Here is a 14,008-nt window from a genome sequence, read left to right on the forward strand (position 1 = left end):
CCACCAGCTGGGGTCAGGGGACACGTGTGGACCCCTGGATTGGGGCCATGGGGCAAAACAGCTCCAAGCAAGCCAACGTCCAAATGGGCAAAGGCTCTAACTGCGTGCATATGAGTACAGAGAAGCAACGAAATGGCTGAGGCCCCATCGCGGGTGAGAAAAGTAAGAATCCCTGGCTGCTGCAGTGTGAATTTAGGGCACAGTCATTCCTGCCAGGTAATTAAAGGGCACGGGGACATCATCCACTGCACCTTGTCTGAGGACTGCCCAGGTCAGATGCAAAGCCAGGACAGCTCAGACCTGGCAGAGCTCAGAGAAGAATGTCAATTTTCCTAGGAAAAAAAAAAGAAAAAAAAAAAAAAACAACACCAAACCATCATAACCCCATTCCTTTGTCCAGCTTAGCAAATCCCACCGGCTCTGCCCGGCCTGGAGCCACGCACGCCACAGCTGAAGGAAGCGGTAGAGCAGCACATTTCCCAGAGCAGCAGGAAAACTTCCCCCCGTTTAGCCGAGGCTGGGCCCCAGCCGCCTGGGGTCGGGCAGAGGGGGATGCTGGCACGCACAGCTGCAGCAGCGACCCCGGAGGACCGGCATCACGACTGTAGCCATCAGCATACTGCAGTTCCCTGAATAAACATTGTTAATTCCCTAATGAAGGCATCCCTGGGATGGCATGTGGCCCCTCCGCAGCCCTCACCCCCCTCCCTTCAGACGTGACCGCACTAACCCCCTTGCATGAAGCCGCAGCCGGGATTAGGGATGCATTACTTACCGAGGGCACCCAGGAGGGCTCGGTTTGCCTCCTTGCTTCTTGGCACGGGGCTGGAGCCAAAGGTGGGGTGTCAGAAGGACACCCCACGTAACCAGCCGGGTTTGCTGGCAACACCAGAGGGTTAGGTAGGGCCGTGGGGACAGGCAGAGGAGGCAGTTTTGTCGGAGGGTAGCTCAGACCTTGCCATATTGCTTTCAACTCCTCATTATTCCCCTTTTCCTCTTGGCAGCCCAAGGCGGGGCTGGGAAAGCGGAGCCAGGAGCGCGCTGGAAGAATCGCTTTATGGCATGTTACTTCGGCTCAACACTCAAAACGCAGCCAGAAGGTACAACCCAGGGACGGAGGCTCCAGACCTGCAACGGGGTCCGTGCGGGTTAGGAGAGGATGAGTCGGGGGGGTAAATTGGAGGCTTAGACCCGAGATTAAGTCACAGCATCTTAACGAGCTGGCACAGATGAGCAGCGGTGCGGAGCCCCCTCTGCCCTGTGCAAACCAGCGGTGACGGGCAGCGATGCCCTCCTGCATCCCGGTGCCAGGCTGGGAGCACAGCCCGGACTCCCTCCTGCACCCAAGTCCTTGAACAAGGAAGGCTTTTTAGTTCACCTTACACCAATTGTTTTACTAAACAAACACGCATTAACCCTTTAAGACAATTTTGCAACCAAACAAGAATTTCATTTTTTTTAAAGCCGTAATGTCACAGCACAGCTTAAGGTCCAAGTATTTTAAAAATATGAACCTGAAGTTCAACTTCTCCGTTTGCGCAGACGCTACCAGAAAAGCAGCCTGGTTTTCACAAGTTCCTTTCAAGGGGTGCTCAGCATTTGCAGAAGTTAGACCACCACGTAAGGGCAAAGAGGTTAGCTCCAGGAATTGACTTCTAAAAGCACTGACCTAAGTGTTTTTCCAACATAGAGGGGGGAAAAAACCCCCCATCTCAGCTGAAATACCAAGGCTTTAAAAATTAGTTGCTGTTCATGTGCAGTAGCTCTTGTTATTAAAAACACCATAAAAGTTTTACTGTGCTGACTTAGGGTGCACGTAAAGAACCTAGCTTGTCTTGACAGACCATAAAGGAACTTTTATGACCTATTGGGTCAATGATTTGCGAAGAAGGATTTACACTGCCGTCCAGGGCTGGGATGCACTGCTGGAGGAGGAACGCGCCAAAATGGCGTGCAAGCCTGCGAGGTGGAGCTGCTGTGGTCTGGCTGGGTAAACAACGTGTATCTCCGGCATGACTCCGTGTAGCAGCGTACCTGCTTGTTACACAGATTGTGTTAACTCAGAAGGCCACGGGACTATGTGCTGAGTGGATTTAACTGATTGACCTTTGTTATTTTGTGGTCACAAGCAGAGCTTTAGAAGAAAAAAAAAAAACTTACCCGTGCATCAGTTCAGTTCTCCCCCAGGACTAAAGCTTTGGAAACCCAGGCTGAATCCCCAGTGTTGCAATTGCTTTATCTTCTATTGCAAGATGTTGGGAAAACATCAGCTTCACTGGTCCAAGGTTCAGTCTCAACTCACTCCTGGAGTAACTCAAGCAAGAGGAGGATCTGAACTCAGTGAAATAATATCATCTTGGCATGATGCTGCCAGGTCTGTTCAGGACAGATGAGATGGTGCAAAGGAAAGCCCCGACATGACAGCAACCTTGTATTAGCCTCAGGGCTCATTTACCTTTATAAAGCACCAGCATCCATGGACATGCACAAGGGCAGAGCATTGCAGCTACAAGCAAAGTGCTAGTGAAATCCAAATATGCAGTTCACCTCCAGCCTTAGAGACTGGCGAGAGGGACCTGGCCCACCTACAAGTGACCAAAGCTGTCCGGGAAAAAGGGACTAAACCCCCAGTGCCACCCTCCTGGGGCAGCCCAGCCAGCCGCACAGCCGCTGCCCTCCCTAGCTAGCACAGCTCATGTCACCCTGGTCCTTTCCGGGGCTTTTGGCTGACCCCCAGGCCAGGCTGAGCTGCTCAAATTCATTGCTGGTGTTGGAGCCGTCCCCAGGGCTGGGCAGCAACTGGGACAGTAACCCAGAGCACTCGACCCACTCCCTGCCCCGGACTGTCCGGCATGGAGGGCACGCTCGGCTGGTGCCAGCGATCCCCCAGCCCAGCCAAGGAGGGAGCGGGACGATGCCCGGTAGATGCAGACCCCCGGGGAGCTGTGCTCCAGAGCCCGGCGCCTGCGGGAGGGAAACGGCAGCCGGGAAAGATCAAACGCTTCAAACGTTTCTCTCCTGAGCGCCAGCGTGGGCTGAAAGGAAAACTAGTAAGTCTTTTAAGTGCCAGAGGCTGGAGGGCTCTTCCAGCCAGGCTCTCGCAGCCGGTGGTGCTGCTCCCCAGGGCGATGTCCGGAGGGTCTCCGAGGGATGAGGAGCTCCTTCGGCCTCGGCTCACCTGGGTGTTCACGCTGCCAAGGCAATGCTCGTGCAGGTCAAACACATGAAGCTGACCGGGACCCTTCAAGCCTCCCCAAGGAACAGCACCCACTCTTCCTCCTCCAGCTCCCGGCTCCGTCCGCAGGGTCAGCATCACGGCCATCGAGGTGGCTGCACACCGCAGACTTGCTTCCCCAAAACCCTTTTTCCTTCGGCGCTCGACATCCAGATGGATTGAAGCAGATTCGCTGCACACGTGGCAACCAAATGAAATGGTTTCTTTGGCAACAATAATGAAAGCTCGGGAAAAATTTTGCTTTCTGTCTCATGCGACTTCAGCAGCCCAGGTAACGCAGACCGGGAAGCAGAGAAACTGCAAACATCTGACTCGAATTACTGCCTCTGATAGGAATCAGACATGTACTCCGGCATGTCTGCTGCATGTTTATTTATTTATTCGGGGGCTGATTGATTTAAAGACTCCCTATTGCCCAAGCAGCAGCACAGCACAATAATTCACTTGATCTCTGATTTGTATTTCATGTTCAAGTGAAGCAGGATGCTTCTGCCCAGCACACAACTAAGCTGTATGTGCCAATACCGTGCTCGGCAGCTTCAGAGAACCTGTGCACGTACAGAAGCGAAAGCTGAGGCTGCAGAAGAGAGGAAGCACAAGATAAAAGCCCTGTTAAGCATCCAAACCTGCATGGCCAGGTTCACAAATGGAAACGGGGACTCACGGATCCCAGTCCCTATTTGCCCCCTCGCACGACGCTCAGTCCCTGGCTGCGTTTTCCAGCCAGGGTCCATCCCGTCTCACCTCCCCTCGCCCCATGGCTCCAACAGCAATCCAGGGGTCAGTGATGTCCAGCCCTGAGCTCTCCAGCCTTTTTGAGGCGTTATGCTGGAAAGCTTCGAGCCTTTTGCAGCTCAGCAGGAGAGAGCACAAGGGCTAAGGCATCCCCCACGACACCCACGCTTCTGGCCCTGGTGGGCCAGAGATTTCCTATTTGACCTTACGCCAACTACCCCGGCAGCTCTGGCTGCAGCGGGTGAGGTAATTGCACCTAATTAAGTCCCTCTGCGCTTCTGTCTCCCATATGGGGAAAGGATCAAAGTGCTCCCCACCGTACTGCAAAGGCGAGCGGGGCCCCAGGAAGGGTGAGATGAGAGGGGTCTCCTGGGCTGGGGGGGTGGGTCAACCAGAGACCCCCCACTTTCCCCCTGCCAGCATCGCCCTTCCCCTCAGAGACGTCCCCGGGTACTTGTGGCTCCAAGCAGAGAGGCAGGAGCCTGTGAACCCCGTGGGAGAAAGGGCCAGCAGTGACCCACCCCATGTCCCATCACCCACAGGGTGCCAGGGGCTGCAGGCACCTCTGGGTGCTCTGCTACCACACTCGTGGCAGCAAAAATAGAGATAAGCTACTTCAGATGTTTCTCTCTCCTTTTTACAGGAATTGTTACCCGTAACAAAGTTAAGACCTGCTATTCTCTGCTCTGCTTCCCACTTGGAAATACCTTCTAGAATTTAAGGAGGATAAAAATAGCGGCATTCAACGGGAATAGGAGCGAGCTCTTCAGAAGGTGCTGGAGCCCAAGCCCTTAGCCGCCGTGAACAGCGCTGCCAGTTGATCTCCTTCAAAGTGTTGTTGAATGAGGTCTTAGCCTCATAATTTAAGGGGATGAAGTACTTCCTAAGGTTGTGAAGATTTTGGCTTTCCAGATCTATTATTTTACATGAACTTCTCCTGGACAACCTAATTAGACGAGGGGGCAAGGGCTGTTCCCTCCTTCCCCCATTATCCAGGGCCCTTTCTCCCCCCGTAAGAGATTTTATTTGTGCTGCACAAAAGATTTATCAACTGCCTTTATAGCCCTCCCTGCACTAAATCACACTCCTAATGGATAGCCTGAGGTAAGAGCACCACTGTTTATTTTATTTTTTTTTAATCCATTGAATAGCAGAGTTACATGCACACAGATCTGGCAGGCTGAGCTCTGCCTCCCCCTCCTCTCCGCACAGCACAGTTTTAAGACTGGCCAAAATCACAAGACGCAGCTTGTGAAAGCCTCAGCAGGAGCATCCCAAGGTCCAAACACTCATGACAACCTGGGAATGGCTGGGGCGGAGAGACAGCCTCTCCTGCTCACCCTCTGCTTTGGGGGGGAATTCACAGTGGTGTCACCAGCTCCGGGCTCCCAAGTCTCTGTCCCCGCAGGAACAGATGACCTCCGTCTTTGCCAGTGACTTGGAAATCATCCAAATGCAGAGGTTAAGTTAAAAAATCCCCACCATTTCACCCAGTCCAGATGTTAAAAGCATTGTTGTTAGTGCCAGATAAAGGTGAGAAAAAACTCACTTAAACCCAGTGATATTTGAGATCCACTCCACCATCCCAGCTTTCAGGAACGCCAACACCCTTCTGGCAAACCCAACTTGCAGGAGAACCCGTTAAGCACCAGAAGAGTCATTAATTCGCTACAAATAAGCTGTTAATCTGCTGTTGGGAAAACATCTCCCGCTGCCCAGCAGGGCAAGGCACAGACCCCCTTCTCACATGGAGAGGTAACTCCTAACCGTGCGTAAAATACTTGTGTAAAATAACAGTAGTCAACACATCGGCAAGAATAACTCAAGTGGCTCATTACAGGCTCCTCCTTGAGACTAGGGCTGACGGTGTTCTCAGGGTCTAAGGGCTGCATGTCCTGCTCCTTCCAACTCAGTCTTCTCAGCCAGTGTATGGATTTGGGATGGAAAGGGACCGCTCGCCCGCAGTCCTTCAAATAAAAAGCTTTTCTCCACTGGTTACAGCTGTCTGGCTGACAGGCAGAGCACAGTGAGCCCACTACACCCAGCTCAGGGGATCCACCATCTCTACAAGAGTGCATATTGGCTCGTCACCGCTCTCATCTCCATCCGTGCACGCTGCCCAGCCAGTCCTGAACCCCCCGCTTTGCACCGGGCACATCAGGTACCGCAGCCCGCTCATCCCCCAGCCGCTGCCAGGCAGGGGAATCGCAGAGTCACCTCCCAGTTGTTCTAACTCATCACCTTTAACTCAATCTTTTGATTGATGAAGCCTTTTGGCATATAAATCTGTGGGATTTATAACTTTTCACAGAAGGAAAATGGTAACTGTCATCTCTAATAGGACTTGCAAGAGGATAGATGGGCCTAGAAGGGCCCTAAAGCATAGCTGGCCACAGACTGACAGGGGTTGGAGGGGACCTCTGGGGATCACCCAGTCCAACCCCCCCAGAGCAGGGTCATCCAGAGCAGGGTGCACAGGGATGTGTCCAGGCGAGTTCTGAACATCTCCAGAGAAGACGACTCCACAGCCTCTCTGGGCAGCCTGTTCTGTGCTCTGCCACCCTCAAAGGAAAGAAGTTCCTCCTCATGCTTAGGTGGAACTTCCTATGGCCAAGTTTGTGCCCGTCACCTCTTGTCCTGTCACAGGGCACCGCCGAAAAAAGCCTGGCCCCATCCTCCTGGCACCCACCCCTTCAGTACTGATAAGCATCGATAAGATCCCCCCTCAGTCTTCTCTTCTCCGGACTAAAAAGACCCCGGTCCCTCAGCCTGTCCTCACAAGAAGGATGTTCCAGTCCCCGAACCATCTTCGTAGCCCTTTGCTGTCCCCTCCCCAGCAGCTCCCTGTCCTTCTGCAACCGGGGAGCCCAGAACTGGGCACAGCACTCCAGATGCGCCTCACCAGGGCAGAGTGGAGGGGGAGGATAACCCCCCTCGCCCTGCTCGCCCCACTCTTCTCGATGCACCCCAGGATGCCATCGGCCTCTGGGTCCCAAGGGCACATTGCTGGCTCATGGCTGTCCTGTTGTCCACCAGCACTCCCAGACCCCTTTCCCCAGAGCTGCTCTCCAGCAGCTCAGCCCCTCACCTGTGCTGATGCATGGGGTTATTCCACCTCAGGTGCAGTACCCTATGCTTGCTGTTGTTGAATTTCGTAAGGTTCCTCTCTGCCCAACTCTTCAGCCTGTCCAGGTCACGCTGAATGACAGCACAGCCTTCTGCTGTGTCCACCACTCCTCCCAGTTTTGTGTCACCAGCAAACTTGCTGAGGGCACACCCCATCCCTTCATCCAGGTCATCGACGAATGTATTGAACAGGACTGGACCCAGTCCTGACCCCTGGGGAACACCCCTTGTTACAGACCTCCAACTAGACTCTGTGCCACTAATCACAACCCTCTGAGCTCTGTCCATCAGCCACTCTTCAATCCACCCCGCTGTCTGTCCATCTAACCCACACTTCCTAAGCGTGCCGAGGAGGGTGATGTGGGAGGCGGTGTCGAAAGCCTTGCTGAAGTCAAGCTGCTGGTCCTGCTCAGTCTGACAAACCAATGCAGAAAACAAGCGTAAAGGTTGGCAAATCTGTTGGCGAGGGGTGGCCGGCGGGGCCATCTCCCCAAGCCTGCTCCGCGATTGCTGGAGCAACGCGGCAGCATGGAGCCGCTGAATTCAGGCTCCTCTCCTGCTGCTTCAGCCCTGCTCGTGCTGCAAAGGCCCGGGGGACGGCAGACCCTCCCGGGAGCAGGGGAAGGGGGAGGCAGCCAACAGACAGCAGCAGGGGCTGAGTCAGAGCCACCAGCCTGCACGCAATTCCCAGACCCAGCACCCCCGGCAGCCTCGCTGCACCCCCGCCTCTCCCACCCCCCCCCGGCTTTCTCCCCCTCTCGAGTGTCATCACAATTCGGAAGCGTTTGCAATCAGGGAGGTTTCCCATCACTCATTTTTCCCCGTGCCATTGTACTGCAGTGACTCCCAATTAGATCACTGTCAGAGGCTGTCACACACCCATCACACCCCGCGCTGCCGCAACAATTCAACCCCCCAGGAACCACCACGTTCCTTTTCCAGGGAGCGTTTCTGCAACTCCAGTCCACATATTCCTTCCTTAACTTCAGACCAACAAAACTTCAGTTGAATAAGGAGAACAATAGGAGCAGCTAAACACATTTCCATCCCCTCCGTCTCCTGGTAGCAAGCACAAATCCTGGGCTTGCAGGGACGCTGCCAGGCTTTTCACGGGCTCTCTGCTATCAGCCTTGTTCATGTCTGAATGCGGCCCTAAACCCTGGCAAAAGCCTCAACCTTTCACAAAGGCTGCACAGAGAGATTTGGAGATTGCAGCAGATTCTCATAGTCTCCTTGCTAGGAACGAGGAATGGGAACATGTGCATGTGAGAAATGTTGAAAGATGCAAGTTGCTTGCTCCTGGGCTTCCCCCGGCAGCGGGACAGCTTCTCCATCCAGGCTCCATCAGCCTTTTCCAACAGCCATTGGAAGGCTCGAGGCTGACGGACATCTCTTCAAATCTGGGAAAAAAATGTGGTTGTATAAATAAATTCACCCTCCCAGGGAGTAGCATCAGCCTCGAGCCCTAACTAGGTTCCCCCTGCTGCTCCATAATTTTGTGTTTCTTGGATCAGAAAGAAATTCATTTAATGGAAAACTACGGTTTCTCTGCCCTTTCTTCATCTTATTTTTACCAACCCCATTGGGAAGTAAAGCATATGAACAGAGAGAGACAGCCTGCTTGCTGCGGAAGTCAATTTGCAGAGTAAGACAGTAATAACCACCTAAAAGGGGTGGGAGGGACTGTTGGCCCTATTTATACTTGGCTGACGCTGGTGATTCCTCGAGAGTCAACAAGACAGTAAACTCCTGTTAGAGACAGCTTTTGACAAGTCATGCTTTTCAACTTCACTACGTCTTTAGCCCGTCACATAGAATATCTCTACAACCTATATAAAATCTAACATATATATACATACGTGTAAGAGAAGTACTAATTTCTGGGTAAAGGCAGAACTAAAACCTCAGTGGCTCTCCTGCTTCTCTACACTACTCTGAGCTTTAATCCCTCCCAAAATACACATACACACACAGAAAGCTCCTCCTGCCAGCCCCACGCCAAACCTCCCAGGCAACACGAATCACACCGCCCCGACAGCACAGCGTGAGGAGGAACAAAAATCGGCTTTAGTCATTCCCATTCTTCTTACCTGGGCAACCACGTGCTGTTTCCGCAGCATGCCAGCTTCCTCCTGCTCACAGGGAGATTTTGTACTCATATTCAGCTCTCAAACTTGTTTATTCCAACTCTTGAGAGCTTAAACACTTCAGACCTCCTCCCTCCAGCTCCGGCCAGCTCCAGTAGCTGTGGCCAATTAATACTTCCTAAAAGCTTTTGATGTGCTGTTATCAAGTGTGTATTACACTGGGAATTTCACGGTATTTAAGCGAAGGCTATCGGCGTTACAGGCTTTGAACGGCTCTGCCTCACCTGCTCGGAGGAGGAAGGGAGGATTGCCAAAGCGGGGGAGGCAGAGCGATGGGGATTCTCACGCCGTAACTTCCTAGTAGTTACTGTGCAGTTTTAAGTCCTTCTCAGAGTGGTTTTGGAGAAGAGGTGATGTGTGTGCTGGAACAGCCCCTCAAGTATGTCAGAAGAGTTTTGACAACTCCAAATGCTGAAAAAAAGTTGGAAAAAATGAGAAATGTTAGAAAGTCATGAAATCTTCAGGATCCTGGATATAAAGAATAGTCATGGTGGAGAGCCATTTCTCTCTCTTCTTTTTTTTTTGGTATGGAGACATAGAGGAGAACAAAGAAGTATTTATTTCTTGATTCCTCATCTAGGAAGCATAACTGGCTCGTGCCTCCCGTGTTTCCTGCACAGCCAGGGCTGCCAGATCATTTACTGCTCTGCGAAGAGCAGTCCCTGTTTGAGGAGCAACAGGGGACTTCAGGCAAGTGCTGCGAGATTTGCAGCACAGGATGGCCTGGCTGCAGGAAGACACTATTTTCTAGCTTCAATGTTAGTATTAGATGAAGACCAGAGTTAGGTCGCGAGTGCTCTTCGCCGTTGCAAACTTCCATGCTATGCCATAGGAGAGTTTTGCGAGTGGGATAATTGCGCTGGTGTGGCTTTGATTAGGAATTTCTGAAACAGCCTTTTGATGTTATTGCTGATTTCTGCGTGCAGCTTCTGTTTTGCAGAGATACCTAAATCAGCAATAAGAAAATAATGTAGAAGTTTCCAATGTCTTCCTATTAGACGGGTTCAGTCGGGATCAGCACCAGCCTCAACCCTGTCTAGAAAAGGGCTCTGTACAAATCCCAACAATCAGCCATCGTAAGGTGGAAAACAGCAAACGAGCCTCACTGCACCGACCAACAGCAAAAGACAAGCATGGCATGCATGTAAATATTCCAGAAAGAAACAGCCGAGAAAAAGAAAGACAGAAAGACCCGACATTCCCCTGTCCTTGTTGCAACTACAAAAGCCATGAAGGAATCGAGGTGTTGCAAATTGCAGCCCTTCTCCCTCTTCCTTCCAGATCCTGCTGGTTTTCCACACGCGATCAGGACACACTGGCTCCCAGTCCTCCCTTGGAAAGGCTTTGAGCCGCACTCAGGCTCCGTGCTCCAGAGCCTGCACAGCCACAGCGTCCATCCCACAAAACCCAGACTGCCGGGGAGCACCGGGAGGGGATTTAAGAAAACAGCAAATAAATGCATTAAATGCAATCTTTACCACGCTTGTGTACTTGATTTCTTTTTTGGGGGGTGAAGGGAAAGAAGCACAGGAAAGAGGAAGAAAAAAAGGTCTGCAAAACAAGGATTTATGTGGGGAAACCTATATATGCGGGTTTTTTAGGGGTTTTGGTGGGGGGCTATTTGGGGGGGTAGTTTTTCAGATTGTGAATCACAAGTGAAGTTTCACAGCTCTGCCCTCCTTAAAACATCATAGACTCGAGTTTACCTTTAAACAACGAAATAAATGGGGCTGAAGCAGTCCATCCAACCTGCTGCAAGGCAAGACGCTTGCCTGAAGCCAAACATTTGCACCCCGGAGGAACCCACACTCAAAACCACAAGCACAGCGGCGCATCGTCTTCGTACCCCTCTCCTACGGTAAGCAGCACCCCATTTTCCAGCCAGGTTTTTGGGGGTTGGGGTTTTTCTTTTCGGTCATGCGAACAAGGAAAGACGGGCAGTAGCTCTGCAATCGCAAATGCAATTTCTTCTCCATGTAGCTGCCTCCATGAGATGCGAAGGAGTTTGCCCGCCGTCGGGATCCAAACACAAGCCCTGTCTCAGGGCGCTTTGCTGACTCAGCACGGCACTCGGCAGTCTCATTCCTCGTAGGATACAGCTGGACCAGCACGGCTGTTTGTCACATCCATCGTGTCTTTTGCAGACAACTTTTCGCTTTGGCCCCTGGAAACTCCCATTGTGACTTAAATGCAGTAAAAACGCTGCCGGGCACATACAGGTAATCGCTGTGAGGGCTGCGCGTCTGGCGGGCAAGGAACAGGCACAGTCCCGCCCGGGGTTCCTAAAGCTCCTTCCAGACTGCTGGGTGTTAGCGTCTTCTCCTTTTAATTGCCCCCAAACTGCTGTGTGAAGGAGGTATGTTCAGATTTAAATAAAAATAGTTTAAAAAATTAGCTGACACATGAGCCTTATAGAGGAGAGGGGTTTTTTTTCCTCTCTCCCAGTTACGTGACTGGGTGCTGATTTTTATAACACCTCCAAGTCTTAAAACAATTGACTGTTTGGCCCAGAAATAAGTTTACAAAACCCTAAGGCACCATGAGCCAAATTTTCTCATCCCCAGCTCCTTCTGTACTCCCTGTAGGTCCCAAACCCAAGCCATTCAATACAACATGCAAGTCCAGTACATACCTTCAAAGCAGCCTCAGGTGCCCTTATCCCTGCAGCCTTCATCCTCCTTCCCCCACGGTGGGGCCGACTCCGCAGCTCCGGCACCGAACGTGGCTCTCGGCTCACACGGCTCCACGGCAAGGGATTTCCAGGAGACCAGTCGGACCAAAATCCCGATGAAGTGGTGAGCGGGCAGGCTCGGCAGGTATCAGTGCTGCCACGGAAATCGTTTGCTGGCTCCATTCAAACCTCCACCTGGTGATGAAGTAGGTGGATGCTGATGAAGATGAAGCCCGTCTCCTCCACTTCCCGCAGTTCTTGCTGCTTTTCCCGGGCAGCTGCTTTGGCATCTTCGGCTGGTTGCAGGTTGAGGATGGAGACTGTACACTCTTCAAGGCCAGGACTGTTTCTCTACACACTCGTCCGGCATGCCAAGCACGTGCTTTTTGGGTCTGTAGAACAACCACTACCTTTCCTGTTTCTTCTTATTCTTGGCACAAAGGATTTTGAATCATTTCCAACTGAGGTTAAAAGCATTTAAAAGTCTTGTTTGCAAAGCATTTTTTTTTAAAGCGACCTCTAGTCATAACACACACTTCCCCCAGCATACACAAAAATATCCAAACGGCTTTTAGTTTAGGAACTGTTCTCATATTCCTGAGAAAAAGCTCTAGAGCAAGATTTTTTTTTTTTTTCCCCTTTGCAGTTTACCTATTGCTTGGTTTTCAAATTCCAACTTCATATTTGAACAGTTACATCACATGTCTCCTGTCTTGGGTGTGGGGGAGAATATGAACTGGGAAGAGCACAGTAATTCACATCACCTTGTTTCTTAGGCAGAGGACCAAAATACCGCTTGCAAAATACCAGTGTTTTTACGCTACAAAAATACAATTAGGCTGTCAATTAAATTTTATTAATTTTACTCGTGGGAGTTTGGTAGCACAAGACAGCTGAAGGAGCTCCCAAGGGCTCTCACTAAAACCCTTTGCACTAAGCCTTGCCGTTTCTGCAGCTACAGAAAGGGAGAAAAAGATTATTTCGAAGTACCAGAACCCAAATTCTGCAGACACACGCGCCACAAACTTTCCGTATGTCGTTAATCCCAGGGAACAAACCGGATTTACTCACTTGACCAAGGTTTTCTATGTGCATACCCATGTGTTTGCAGAAGTGGGGTGCTCGAGCGGCGGCTCGCGGACAATACGTACAGACTGACAAACTGCTTCAACAACAGGACTCTCTGCTTTTTCTGAGTACTGGCATCTCCCAAAAAAGAGAGCTTTCAGATTTAATTAAATTTTACTATTTTATTTGTGAAAAAACTACAAGCAGAATTCATAAATAGACATTTCTATTTAAAGCAGGAAAATGATAAAGTGGCTTCTAATAACAGTCGTGCACATGCCAGTAACAGGAATATATTAACATCTTTTATTTGCTAGACAAAGAGCAGTGTCCAATATAAATTTCCCGAAAACATTTAAGACCTGTGAATTTCTGACCAGTTCACAAAACCACCATTGACACTTTAGCATGAAGATTAAAACAAACCTAACAGGACTGTCAGCTCTAAAGACTTTACAGAGCGGAAAAACTTTCAAAAGCGTTATACAAGCTGTCTTTCTGGGCAAATGAAAAATATAGCTCGTATAATACATTAACATAAAAATCCACAAGATAAGATTATGTTTTGACATACTTAAACAAGCATTCTATATTTGTCTCCAACAAACAAAGCTAAGGAAATAATGTAACCATCTTTACACAGTAAATTAAGGTTACAAGTCATACACAAGAACAGAACTGCTTGCGCATTAAAAACTGTTCAGCTCCATTGTCATACTCTAAATGTTGGCTCTTAAAACCATTCGGTTACATACAAGCAAAGGTTATTATATAGTCAGCAATTAATAAATTTTCAATAATTTAAGTTTATGGTAGAGCTTAAAAAAGTAGACTGAGAATGATCTTGGTAAGGCAGGTGAAAACATCTCAGTGGAAATAAACTCACGGAAGCTGCTGCCAAATTTTCGATCTGTCCAATTTGAAACAAGCAAAGTGTTCCACTTAAAATAAATAGCCTGGTGGTGTAAAACGCTGTCATTTCTCCTTTGCAGAACTACGTCAAACTGAGCAAGTCAGGCAAGCTGT

The sequence above is a fragment of the Gavia stellata genome, chromosome 12 (genome assembly GCF_030936135.1).
Source record: "Gavia stellata isolate bGavSte3 chromosome 12, bGavSte3.hap2, whole genome shotgun sequence".
Classification (NCBI taxonomy): Eukaryota; Metazoa; Chordata; class Aves; order Gaviiformes; family Gaviidae; genus Gavia; species Gavia stellata.